Here is a 13,012-nt window from a genome sequence, read left to right on the forward strand (position 1 = left end):
TCAAATTTTCCAAGATTTTGCTTGAGTGGAAAATATGCCAGGATTGTGAGATTGTTCGGATGCTTTGCATAACCATAGTTGCACAACGCTTTTAAAAACATCAAAAGCTCGCTTCAGAAGCGTGAAACCATGCACTTCTTTTACGCTTTGCAAAACTTTATGAGAAGAAAAATGAAAGGCTTGTTTTTCCAGATGTTAAATCAAACTTGAAATTGGAATTGGAGGTACATGGTTTCAAATTATGGTTTATTATGAAACCAAATATCGAACTCAATAGTTTCGTACCTTCATTAGTAGCCAATATATATATTTGAGAGACCCCTACAATAGATATTTTCAAGTAAAAGATTAAAAAGATGCAATTTAAATGGAGCACAAAATGTATTTAGTTTCTTATCTCATTTTTTACTGACTTTAATTATTGCTTCTTACCCACTTCACACATTTCATAAACACTCTCTTGTTGCTTATGACACCACTTGGGTTTGTAATTGATGAAAGTACAAACCCAAGTGGCCTAGTTTAGTAGCAATTGTTTTTGTTTTGAAATTAGTGTTCCAAACTTTTGATGTTTATGTTCACTAAGCATTCAACCTTGAAAGAGAGGAGTGCCTCTTGCAATGTAACTTTTGATGTCCAATGGACCCAAGCCAATCCCTCTCACTCCATATTGACATTGTTTAGTTCTTTGCCACTTGTTGATTTTGATAACCCATTCTCCAAGTATGAAACCAAGACTTATCAGCCAGACCCATGCAGTACCTAACAAACTTTGTCCCATCTGCATAAATAGCACAGTATTGGGGCCGGATTATATACTAATGAGGCCTAAATATTGCAAGAAATTATGGTTCTCATGTTTGTATCCCAATCCAAATCCAACTGGGGATGTATTTATATCCTCTAACCTACACCAAAGGTTTAGATTTGCAAAAACCTTATTGAATTGAAGATGCACATTGTCAAGCCAATCCACGGAGTATCTTACCAACGGGGGCTCAGCTTGTCTGGTAGGAGCAGCTAGTTCACGTCACCTTGTGTTGGGACGTTGCAAGTTCGAATCCCAATGGTATCATTGTATAACTGGTAGGGGTCTGCCTAACCCCAGCTAAACTTAAAAAAAAAAACAATCTCGGATCATATATTTTTTCAGCATAGAAACATGTTTATAGAGCAGTAAAATTTTAGAATACTGTGCACCATTTTAAGCAGTCAGAAACCCATTTACACATCCCAATCATATGATCCACAACCCATTTCCTACTAAATAGAGGTTGTAGATCACATCTATGAAGCCTGATCTGCACAAAAACCTGAAACAATGTGTCACAAAACATATTTTTCAGTCATTATGATGTAATGACGACACTAGTCCAGTATGTACATGCTCAACACACGTCAACCTGATCCAACATATTAATAAGATAATAACCCGTTTGAAAAGTCTTTTTTGCTTTTTGAAAGCGGAGTTCACAAAATATGTCTGGTCTGGTGCTGGCTATTCCATATCTAACTTGTTAAATATCTAACTCGAACCTTGTTAGAGTTATTATTTATATGGGTGGATTAGGGTTGACCCTAACCACGCCGCAAAATGGTATTTTTAGCAGAAAAACTTGTTTTTGATGTTTTTTTTTTTTTTGAATGTGACTGTCCATCAAGCGCGCGATGGTGCAGCTATGCTCTACTCATATATATATATATATAGTGTTGGGGTTAAAATGGGCGTACCGGGTCTCCCCACAAGTGTGAATCGATGGAAACAATACAACGCTGACAGTGGAAGAAATAAAACCAAAAAACAAACCAACAACGAAAACAAAACAACACACAACGATTTACGTGGTTCCTTCTCTACTGAGATACGTCCACGGCGACCAATAGGTCAGCAACTTCCATTATCTTCTTACAAAGATTATAAAGTGGTCAAAAGGCATAAGCCTTACAAACACGCAAGGTGTAACGAAATGAACAAGAGAATATACCTCACTGAAGAACAAAGAATAAATGATCTGAAGAACCAGCTTGACGAAGTTGTCCTGAAAGAAGTGCAACAACACTTCTTGATTTGTTCTCACCGCACCCCTTCGGTGCCCTAAAAGAGTTTTTCTCTCTTTCCTGTTTTTCGCTCACTTCCTAGTGTTTTTCACACACACAGCTTCTCTCTCATCCATCCCTTATATAGAGGATGAGACCCACATTAAATGTGAAAGACTAAACATCTTGCACAACTTACGATGCGCCTGAAGTGCTTTATCACAAATCGTTATCCAGTGATACCACAAATCATCATCTGGCTGAAGTACATAATGCTAACCACAAATCGCTATGCAGCTGAAGGCACTCACCACAAATCATCATCGACAAATCACTGAACCTCAAACTCTAAACAACTGAATCATCATTCAGTTGAGAGGACTTCTACAAATCGCTATCCAGCGAATACTCCAAATCGTCCTCAAGAAGATGAGGCATGGTGCTTGGAATTTTGCAGCGATACTGAATGTGTATCGAACCAATGGATCCCACAAAGGAGGGCAACCCAACATATAGGAAAAGTGGTAGTTGCACAACCCTTAGGTGCACAGCTAAGTACGAGATCACATTGGATGTCTATCACAGGGCTTGATGGACGGCCAGCGCAAAAATTATTAAAAAATGCTAAAACATGTTTTTTGCATATTTTAGAGTTTCAGCGGTCTTCGACCACAACTAATTGTCCCATTTTCCGCTGGGACCTTTAGTGGTGGTCAAAAACTGCTAAAGGGGCAAAAATGCGCAAAATAGCATGTTTTTGCCTTTTTCGTATTTTTTTTGTCATCCATCATGCCCTGTGATGGACAGCTAGCGCAATTATGCAGTAGCTACCACTCACTCTCTCTTTCTATTATATATATATATATATATATATATATATATATATATATATATATATGTGAATAATGTATTTCTTAGGCTCCTTTTTCGTTAGGTCTCGTTAGACCCCTTCAAAAATTGTTGTTTTAAGTATTTTTTTTCTCACATCTAACACCGTAGATGTGATCTATAGGTTTTGTTTAGTGGGAACCAGCTTTTTAATTGCCGGCATGTGACCTATATACACATTTTTTTGGTGATCCAAAATCAATGGCTACGAAGGTTTTAATTTTTCTTGGCTCATAAAATCATGTGTTTTTGTTAAAAAAACATGATTCAAGAGTCGATTCTCACTAAATCAATCATGCTAAACACATCTAATGGTTCGGATCTATCATAAAACACTTAAAACCTACAGGGTGGAATGGGATATAATGAGAAATGAGGCCTAATATGCTCTCTCTCTCTCTCTCTCTCTCTCTCTCTCTCTCTCTCTCTCTCTCTCTCTCTCTCTCTCTCTCTCTCTCTCTATATATATATATATATATATATATATATATATATATATATATATATATATATATATATATATATATATATATATCATAAATGTATTTGATCGACCTCTTGTTTTGGGTTGGTCGAACCATTGTCACGTGAAGCGTTCAAATTTTTGAACATTGTTTTCTTTTTTGGTCTCTTTTAGCAAAAAAAAAAAAAGAAGCAAATCATTCCCACCCTTGGAATCTCCCTCAGTACGAACCACCAGCTCTTTCTCTCTCTCAGCTCTCATTCTTCCTCTCTTCCCTATTTTTCTCACCTAACCCCCCTCTCTTCCATATTTTTGCTCAATGAAGGTTGCTACTCAATGGACCCAACTCGCCAACTTTTGAAAATTGACCAACTGCAAGTTCCAGCTACATCAACACCATCATTGTCCCCCCCCCCACGGGTCGCTGATCTTCACTGCTCACCGAAGTCCTCCTCGGCAGAGCCTAGTGATCTTCCAAAAGAGAAGAATTTAACAAATGTGAAGTAGGTCTCTTAGTTTTTTGGATTTTTCTCCTTTTCTTCAAATTTCTGAAATCTTACATCATTCCTCCAAATTTTGGGTTGTTTTCCTTTTAATCTCCTCTATTTTTTGCTTTCTCCGCTTTTTGGAGTTGCTCTTGATATCAAAGAGTTCAGATTTTTCTTGGAATGCACTTAAATTGTTCAAGAAAAAACCTCAACAAGCTTCTATGAGCGTTTTGCAAGTTTTCTCAATGGGTTTTACTTCTTCCCTTGAATATTTTGTTACTCAAATGACATTTTTCAAAATCTTCTCAAAGATTTTCTAAAAGGACAATAAATTGATCTTTATCATTCATTGTATGTATTTACAATCTTACATAGTGATCAAACACATATCTTCACGGTTGTTTATTTCTAATTTTTCAAAATCATTATTAGCTTCCTTTGCTTGTTTCTTCTAAATATCATAGAGATTTAGTTTCAGAAAATTCTTTTAAGTTCATTTCAAACATTTTTTCTCTCTTTATTAGCATGAGACAAAGTTTTTCAATAAGAGAAATTAGTGGATTGTTACATATGGCAAGAATTCATGAGTTGTAGATCTTTGCTATATTAGACGTTAAGTACCCATATATTTTTGCTAAGTAATCATTAGCCCAATATTCCAGTTTCACGTCAGTAACAACATAATTGTATGTGGCTTCATCTTGTTCCCAAAATTTTTTGAAGAAAATAATTATATTGTCATCTTGTGGCTGCTCGAGTTGCACTTCACCAAAGTACACAGGGTGGTAAACCAAATTTCTTATAAAAGTTCTTCGTCAAATGCTTCATGCAATATCCAACACAACATGTAGTCGATGTGTGGGAGACAACACACTCTAGACCTTCATGCCTATTTGAGATAGTTGTAAGTTGTATTCTCTCATTATATTTGTTGAATCGTATGAGTTTTTTCATTAAATAATTCAAAAACCATGCCCATGAATCCTTTGACTTCTTATCAAGGACAACAAATGCTATAAAAAATATCTCATCACAAGGATCAATATTATGGGCCAACAATAATATACACGTGTATCTTCCTTTTAGAAATGTACCATGTACTATAAGAACTAGATAGCATCCTTTAAAAAATCATCAATATTTGGATAAAAGGATAAAAATATGTATTGAAATCGATGTTTGGATAGAATGATACAAATCCATGAGAAAGTAAGTATGTGCTTAAGCATTGGTACCATGCCTGTGGGGCTTGCTTGAGACCGTTGATAGCACAGTCGATTTTGGAGACATGATTGGAAAAATTAACATCTATGAATCTGGGAGGCTGGCTCATGTACACATCTTCACCAAGAAATTCATTGAGAAAAGCATTGTTGAAGTCAAGCTGATGCATAACCCAGTTAGAGGAGACAATAATGGATAGAATAACTCGAATAGTAGGCTTAACGACGGGACTAAAAGTCTTAAAGAAGAAGGAGAATCAAGCCCAATATTCATGACAAGTACAAGGGACACAGAAGGGAGGTCAGGACTGGACTCGGGTGTCTGACTTGCGGATGATGATGATAAGGAAGGGGATGGCACAGATGAGGGGAAGGTGCCAGGTGCAACTGACAGGGAAATGCCCGACTGAGTTAAGCATGAAGGTGACGGGGGAGGCGAGGTTGGTGTATACTAAGAACTGTGGGAGGAGGATTTGTCAAAATAGACATGTCGAGATATATAAGTGCGACCAGTTGGAGGGTGAAAACAAAGATAACCTTTATGACATGATGCATAACCAAGAAAAAGACATGGTATCATTTTAGGCTAAAATTTGGACCTATTATAGGGTGTGAGTAAGGGATAATAAAGGCAACCAAATACTCGCAGGTGAGTATAGTTGGGTTTGTAGTAGAAGAGAAGCTCATATGATGTGTGGTGTCTTAGGACTAGAGTTGGCAGTTGGTTGATGATGTAAATAGGTAGAGGCTAAATGTGTTCCACTAAGCATGCTAAGACCAGTTTCAATAATGTGCCTATGCTTATATTCGACAAGTGCATTTTGTTCAGGCGTATGCAAGCATGAAAAATGATGAAATATATCATTTTGTCAAAGATAGCTTTCGAATTTAGAAGTTGTAAATTCTCCACCATTGTTAGACTGAAAAGATTTAATAGCAAAGCCAACTTGATTTTCAACAATGGACTTAAAGTTTTTGAAACTATCAAACACTTGAGATTTATTTTTTATGTGAAATAATCAGCAGAACCTTGAGTAATCATCAACTAATTGCAAATAGTATCTAAAACCATCCCGAGAATCCACAGGCGTCGGGCCTCAGACATCTGCATGCAAAAGTTTTAGAGCTTGTGAACTGTTGGATTGGGAGTGACCAAAAGACTATTTGTGAGCCTTTTCAATGAGGCAATTACCACACGGGTTTGTTTGCTTCTGCTTATTAAAGGAAATAACATTGCTAAATTTAAGAAATGACATAATTGTCTTATTGGCATGTCCAAGCCACCGATGCCATGTATCAAAGGATTTGCATTGTCCCGCATATGTTGTCATCAATTAAGAATCATTGTTTGCCTTGATTGGATATAGACCCATACTGATTTTCGGTCTTAAAAGTTGAATCTTGCCTGACGATTCATAATAATAAATTGAGATGGAGTGAATTAAAAAATACAATCATTATCCATAGTTAATTGACCAACAAACAATAAGTTCTTTACAATGGTCGGAACATAAAGGACACTCTGTAAAGCAAATTGAGATCCTCTAGTTGACATAACCATGTCTCATGTATGAGAAATAAGAAGAGTCTTATTGTTTCCTATCATGATCGATGGACTCACTCTCTTGATATGGGGATTTTTTTGCAAGGTTCTGCTCATTCATCATCAGATGATTAGTATCACCAATATCTGAGTACCAATATTCGTCCTCACTCTATTGCATGGATATAACCGAAAAAGCTTTCAAGATGTCTCAACGATTTTTTACAGTGTGACCACGTTTGCTGCAGTATTGACAGGTTACAGGTGCTCGTTGATGTGAGTTACCTTGATTGAAGGTGTTGTTTAAGGAGAAATTGTATCGATTTCTCCTTCCTTGATTTCAGCGGCCTATATATGAACCACGTCCTTGGCCTCTACTGTGAATTGCCAAAAAGACAGTTTGAGTTAATTTTGGAGATTCATACAGTTTGGAGTGCAAGAGGAGTATGCGCTTTTCTTGATTTATAAGTAGATCACACAGATCAGCAAATTCATGAATGATAGTATTAGTTGTAACAGATATTACAAAGCTTTCATACTCAACGGGCAGCCTGTTAAGTGTTATCTGAATGAGATCCGTGTCATCAACTGGATTATGTGAGGCAGCCAACGAATCAGATAGGAATCTAATTTTGTCAAGATATGCCATCATGTTCATTGATTCTTTCTTGATAAAGGTTAGCGCTTTCTTTAATATCATGATTTACAATGGTGACTGCAAACCATAGGCTTTCTCCAGTGCTACACAGGCATCATGGGTAGACTTAGATCTCATGATTTGTCCAATGATTGCTTTAGAGACGGTAGCTTTGATCCAGCTCAGAGTCAGTTGATCGACTTTTTACCATATATGATAGTCAGGATTGACTATCTGTCTTACTTTCTTATCAGTGACAAATTTGATGAGTTGAAAAGACTACTCATCAACAAAACCTAAAAGGTCCTGACTCACCGTGACTAACTCCAGCTGTGAATGCTAGAGAAGATAGTTATTTTGATTCAGTTTAATTGAGATGAGACTTGCCACTGCATTCCACTGAATTGCTGATGTAGTGGGTGTCATTGAGACTAATAAATTTGATGTAATAGACGTCATTGATTTGCTCGTTGAAGAATGGTGCTCTGATACCATGAAAGAAGGAACAACTATATTAAAAAAAGACTCATAGTCACACATACATGAGATATGAGTGTTTGTTTTTATTAAGGGAATAGTTATACATGATAAGTACATCCATAACTATTTATCACTTTTGACTAATTTTTATTTATATACAGGTGGTAGATAGGATAACATGAGTTCAGTGAACATACAGGTACGTGGAAGACAGGATAATACAGGTTGGGTTAACTAATCTCGAGATTATAGGAACTGATCATTTGGCTACCAACTACACATGTATAGCATGACCTTCTGAGGACCATCTTTGAGGAGTTTGGCTGCCAGCATCATTTGAAGAGTTCGGCTGCAAGCATCATGTGTGATCTTCTTGATTTGGGTGGAACAGAAATTGCCACTGGTAGCTTCATATGTAAACTACTTTTGAGGTGTTCAGTTGCTAGCTGCATAAGCAGATGCATGAACTTCCCGGTTTATGTGGAATAGAAATCAGCTGATGCTAACAGTCATCATGATCCTTCATTTATCTTAACATCGGGCAACACCTTCCATGGATTCATCTACTACATAAATGGAATCGAACCCCCTACGAAAACCGGATTCACGAAAAGCCCACATCCAGTGTGTAAAATGGTATGCACGTTAAGGGTTTTCCTTGGAAATGGCACATCCACCATTTGTGTTGTCATTATAAGCCCCATAAAAAATGCACTCCTGAGTGATGTGTTTTTGCAGAAACAGCTCACTTTCCGCAACATGCAAATGCCCACCTTTGTAGCTGGAGCTCTAAGCTATCAGGACAGCAACCATAAGTACGACAGAAAAAGCCAGTGTGGTTAGGTCTCTGATCCTGAGAGTAGTTTCTCTATGTAAATATCAAAAAAGTTGGAGTTGTACCTTTTATTGTTTTTTTTTATCTTTTCATGATTTTTTGGCATCCCTACTGGGCAATGTAAGTTTGTCTGATCTAGGTTTGGGACTGCGATTTTGCTGTATAGTATGAGTCCACACAGCTCATTTATTTGGGCCATAATGGGGCTATGCTGGGACATGGGCTCTAATTTGGGCCATAATGGGCCAGTTACTTTCTGTCTGTCAATCCTGTTGTTGGGTTGGGAAGAGCCCACCTTTGCAATCGTCTTTAGTAGGTTGACTGTCTTAGCCCGATTTGGCTGATCCCACAATACTAAACCACAGTTCTTTAGTACCTTGACCATCTTCCCCATCCCAACATATTTGAGCCCACTTGACTCACCATGGATCTGGTTTACTCTTATTTTGCAACTCAAATCGGCCGAGATGAGTTCCTTCATTTGCCAAATTTGTTTGACTCAGCTTGGTAGGACTCGCAAATGAGTTGGTTAATATTTGCATTTAAATGAAAATATAATGACTTTATCGTAATATTTACATTTTATCGTCAATATAATGAAAAATGGCTCTCTCACTCTCAACTAATGTTATTGAATTTAAGGTAATAAAAAATATATTTTAAAGTAATGGTATTTAATTACCGTTAAGATAAATTAAAGTGATGAAATACTAGCATCACACATTCTCCTGGTTTGAAGGGATCCAATCCCCTTATCAAGACTCTTCCCCTCTCTTCTAAGGGAATCATCTAGAAAGCGAGTAGCTTTGGATTGGATACAATCAGACACAAAAGCACAATCCCTCGGAGTTCTTAGTATAGTGACAAACGTTTTTATCGGTAATTTCTCATTTTTTTAAAAACTCATGAGAAATTGAAAAAAAATCATAAATCCCACATTTTTTGGCAAAATCTTGGCAATAAAAAAATAAATTAAAAATATATAATTTATTTTTTATAAGAAAATATTAATAAAAATTATTTAAAAATAAAAATACATAATTTTTTCACAATAAATAGCCATTTAAAACATAAATATTGCGTTTAAATCATGGTATTTATGTTTTTTTCATAAATCTCGCGATATTTGTCACTATGGTTCTCAGCATGACATGTCGCTATCTAAATGCGACACTGACTTTCTCGAGCCATCCTCATCAGTCTAAGTCCTTCATAGGATCCTACTTAACAGACCGACACTCCGAAGTGAACAATTGACAAGAGACTGATAGAGTGAAAGAGCAAAGTGAGCGAGTGGTAAAGATTAAACTCAACATTATATTTTTTAAATGTAAATTTTTTGTGCCAAAACTTACATGTAAAAAGACAAGAAAAAAAAATTACAAGATCACCAGATTCAATGCCGATAGATTGCCGTTTTTTAACTTTTTTACTGTGGGCTATAGTGGAATTGGATTGGGCCAGTTTACTCTAGGCTGCTGAGAGACTCTTAGTGACCTTCCCGGGACGAAATCCGATCCGAGTTGTAGCTAATAGAAATCAGTTTCCGAGTCTTTCTTTTTAAATATTAATTGCAACCGTTATCAATGATCCGATAATAAAGAAAAGAGTGATGATTACGTAATCAGGGTGGTCATGTACTTGGAATGAGCGCAACTTGGAAACCGTCAAGCTGCAACACTAAAACCAATCCGTGTTAAGCATGTATGACTGAAATATTTTCGAATCCAGACCGTAGATTTTTTAGATAAGCAGTCCATACCTCCAACCGATTATGGAGTATAAGAAATCGTTCCCATGGGATCGTTATCTTGTAATGGCATCGCGACTGAGTACCTGCTAGAAAATTCTATGACTAAAATACCCTTCACAAGAAGTTATATTATGCTTGTGATTTCATCATACAAACAATAAGCACAGATCTCATTATCGGGATTACTTTCGGTATCAATAAATTTAAATTTTGTTTTTCTCAGAAAAAATCCATATATTTAAATTCTAAAATATATAAAAATATAATAAAATATTAAAAAATAAATATATCCCTTTCAAAACATTAATTTCATGATTAAAACAAGATGTTTGGAAATAGGCGATATCTTGAAAATATCAAACAATTTTTTCTACATTCTATCAGTTTTAGAAAATCTCACAATAAAAAATCACAAGAATTTCAAAAAAACGGCTGATATTTGTGACCCTGATACAAAAAAATATGCACAATTTAAATACAACGTTTTTTTTTTATCTTTTTGATCAATCTTTGGAATTTAAATTTGTACACACCTGTACTGGTGACTAGGCAAGCCATCTGAATTCGGACCTAGATTTACCCACGCCTAGATCCAGATCCAGGCTTAATGCAAAAAAAAAAAGTGCCCTTTCTGGAAAACAAAGGGGGTATATTCGTCAAAGAGAGTTGGTGTGCTAATCAAAAGCCCAATTTCTGGGGCACAATTGTCACATAATCCGACAAAATTGCACGGTCGTCATCATCTACTCCCCCCTCTTTATAGCACACCATCCTTCCCTACTCACACTCTGCGTTCTCTCTCTCTCTCTCTCTCTCTCTCTCTCTCTCTCTCTCTCTCTCTCTCTGTAATGGTTGCCATCGACTCGGAGGCTGCTGGGCCTCCCCCGAGTCGAGATTCGACGGATGAACGGCTCTTCTTTGGCTTCCTTCTTGTGACATTGATGGGGTTCTTCTGGTACGTTGTGTATGATGCCATCGTGGTGGCCGCCGCGGAGCAGTTGAAGAGGCTGGTGATGGTCTCCCCTCTGCTGCTAGTTATGGTGGTGCACTGGCTTTCCCTCCTTCCCGACTCCCACTTCGCCCACCGAGTTACCTCCGGCGGAGGAGGCTCCGTATGGGGTATCGCCATCGTTCTCTTCCTCCTCCTCCTCCTCGTCTTCCTGCTCTGACTTGCCTCTGCCGGTTGCCCCCCCCCTCTCTCTCTCTCTCCTTTTTTGCCTTGCTTGACTTCTGCTGCTTAAAGAGAGAGACATTGCTGGTATTGCAACAATGCTGTGATTATTGGTGAATGTAAAGGCTAGCTGCTCGCTGTTTACTTTACCTTACCAAGTACGTGTTGTGATTTGTAGGTGTCCACAGAAAATTTGGTTGTTCAAAACTTACGTCTATACTCAGCCTTTGTCCAGTGTCGTGTCCTAGCTTGTGTGTTATTCTGAATGAAAAAACTGCGCAAGAATGGCGTCTCGTGTCTCTTTTGTAGTGTCTATTTGATATAAGCTAATTCAAAAGCTTCAATGCAGAGTTTCATGGCAGGCATCTCTCTCTCTCTCTCTCTTGCTCTTATGTTTCTCTTTTGTCTCTCCCATCCAATATTCTGTTGGATGTATTTTGGTAATGTTGAATGGTGAATGTTCTCTCTCTCTCTCTCTCTCTCTCTCTCTCTCTATAATTGAGCTGCCTGTAGTATAGCCTCTGAGCATGTCAGTTGTGGGGTTGTTTGCCCACGTGGTGCCGTGTACAATGGGTTTATTCATGGGCTCCCATTTGATGCTTGTTTGTTTGTTCAGGTTTTACGACCAGCACCTATATAGATTGGATCCGGGTCTGATCAGGTCTTCTCGGTTCCAGAATGACGTCCAAGACACCATGAACGACCTTAAGCTGGAGTTTGATCATTAAATCAGGTTTGGGGGGTACTTGTTATTTTTTTGTCTCGTTAAATCTGATTCACAAACTCTGGCAATGGAGAGTGGATCGTTCTAAAAGGCCTTGGACAGAATACTGCCCAAGGAACCTCAACGGGTCAATAGTACCATCCATCCTCAAGATAAACGACACCCAAAACCTGCCCAGCTAAATCCGAAAAAGGATCTTATCCTGTGACATGATGTTGCTTATCATAGTCAATCTTAGCCATCCAACCGAATGCATATATCCTGGCCGTCTGTATTCTCGTACATATGATCCTAGCCATCCAAATGGATTAGGTTGAATGGCTATGATGCATCCCATGTCATAGGATACGATCCTCTGAATCCCCCTCATGTGCAAGGGCCCCACATGGTTTCACTTTCTAAATGAGCAGAATCAACAGCGCTAACGTGAACGGTCACAATTACAGATTTTGGCTGTTTTTTTTTACCTTCACACTGTAATCAAGTTTCAAAACAGGAGGTGGAGTAACAAAAAAATTGGCACAGCCCCTCAATGACTTTTCTAAAAAGGCCCAAAAACATGCATAAAAAATGAGCATGGATCTTAAATGTTGGAGATAATTTTCTATTATATATTAGAGAAACAAATATTTATTTTCTTCCACTAAGATTTATTTGCCTATTCCCCACCATCACTAATCACCATACTATAAAATTAGTATTTTTTTTGTTTACAAATACTGTAGTTAAAGCCAAGAGGCCCAAAACAAAGGATAAAAAAAGGGGCAGTG

Source organism: Nuphar pumila, chromosome 4 (assembly GCF_984573655.1).
Source record: "Nuphar pumila chromosome 4, dmNupPumi1.hap1.1, whole genome shotgun sequence".
Taxonomy (NCBI): Eukaryota; Viridiplantae; Streptophyta; class Magnoliopsida; order Nymphaeales; family Nymphaeaceae; genus Nuphar; species Nuphar pumila.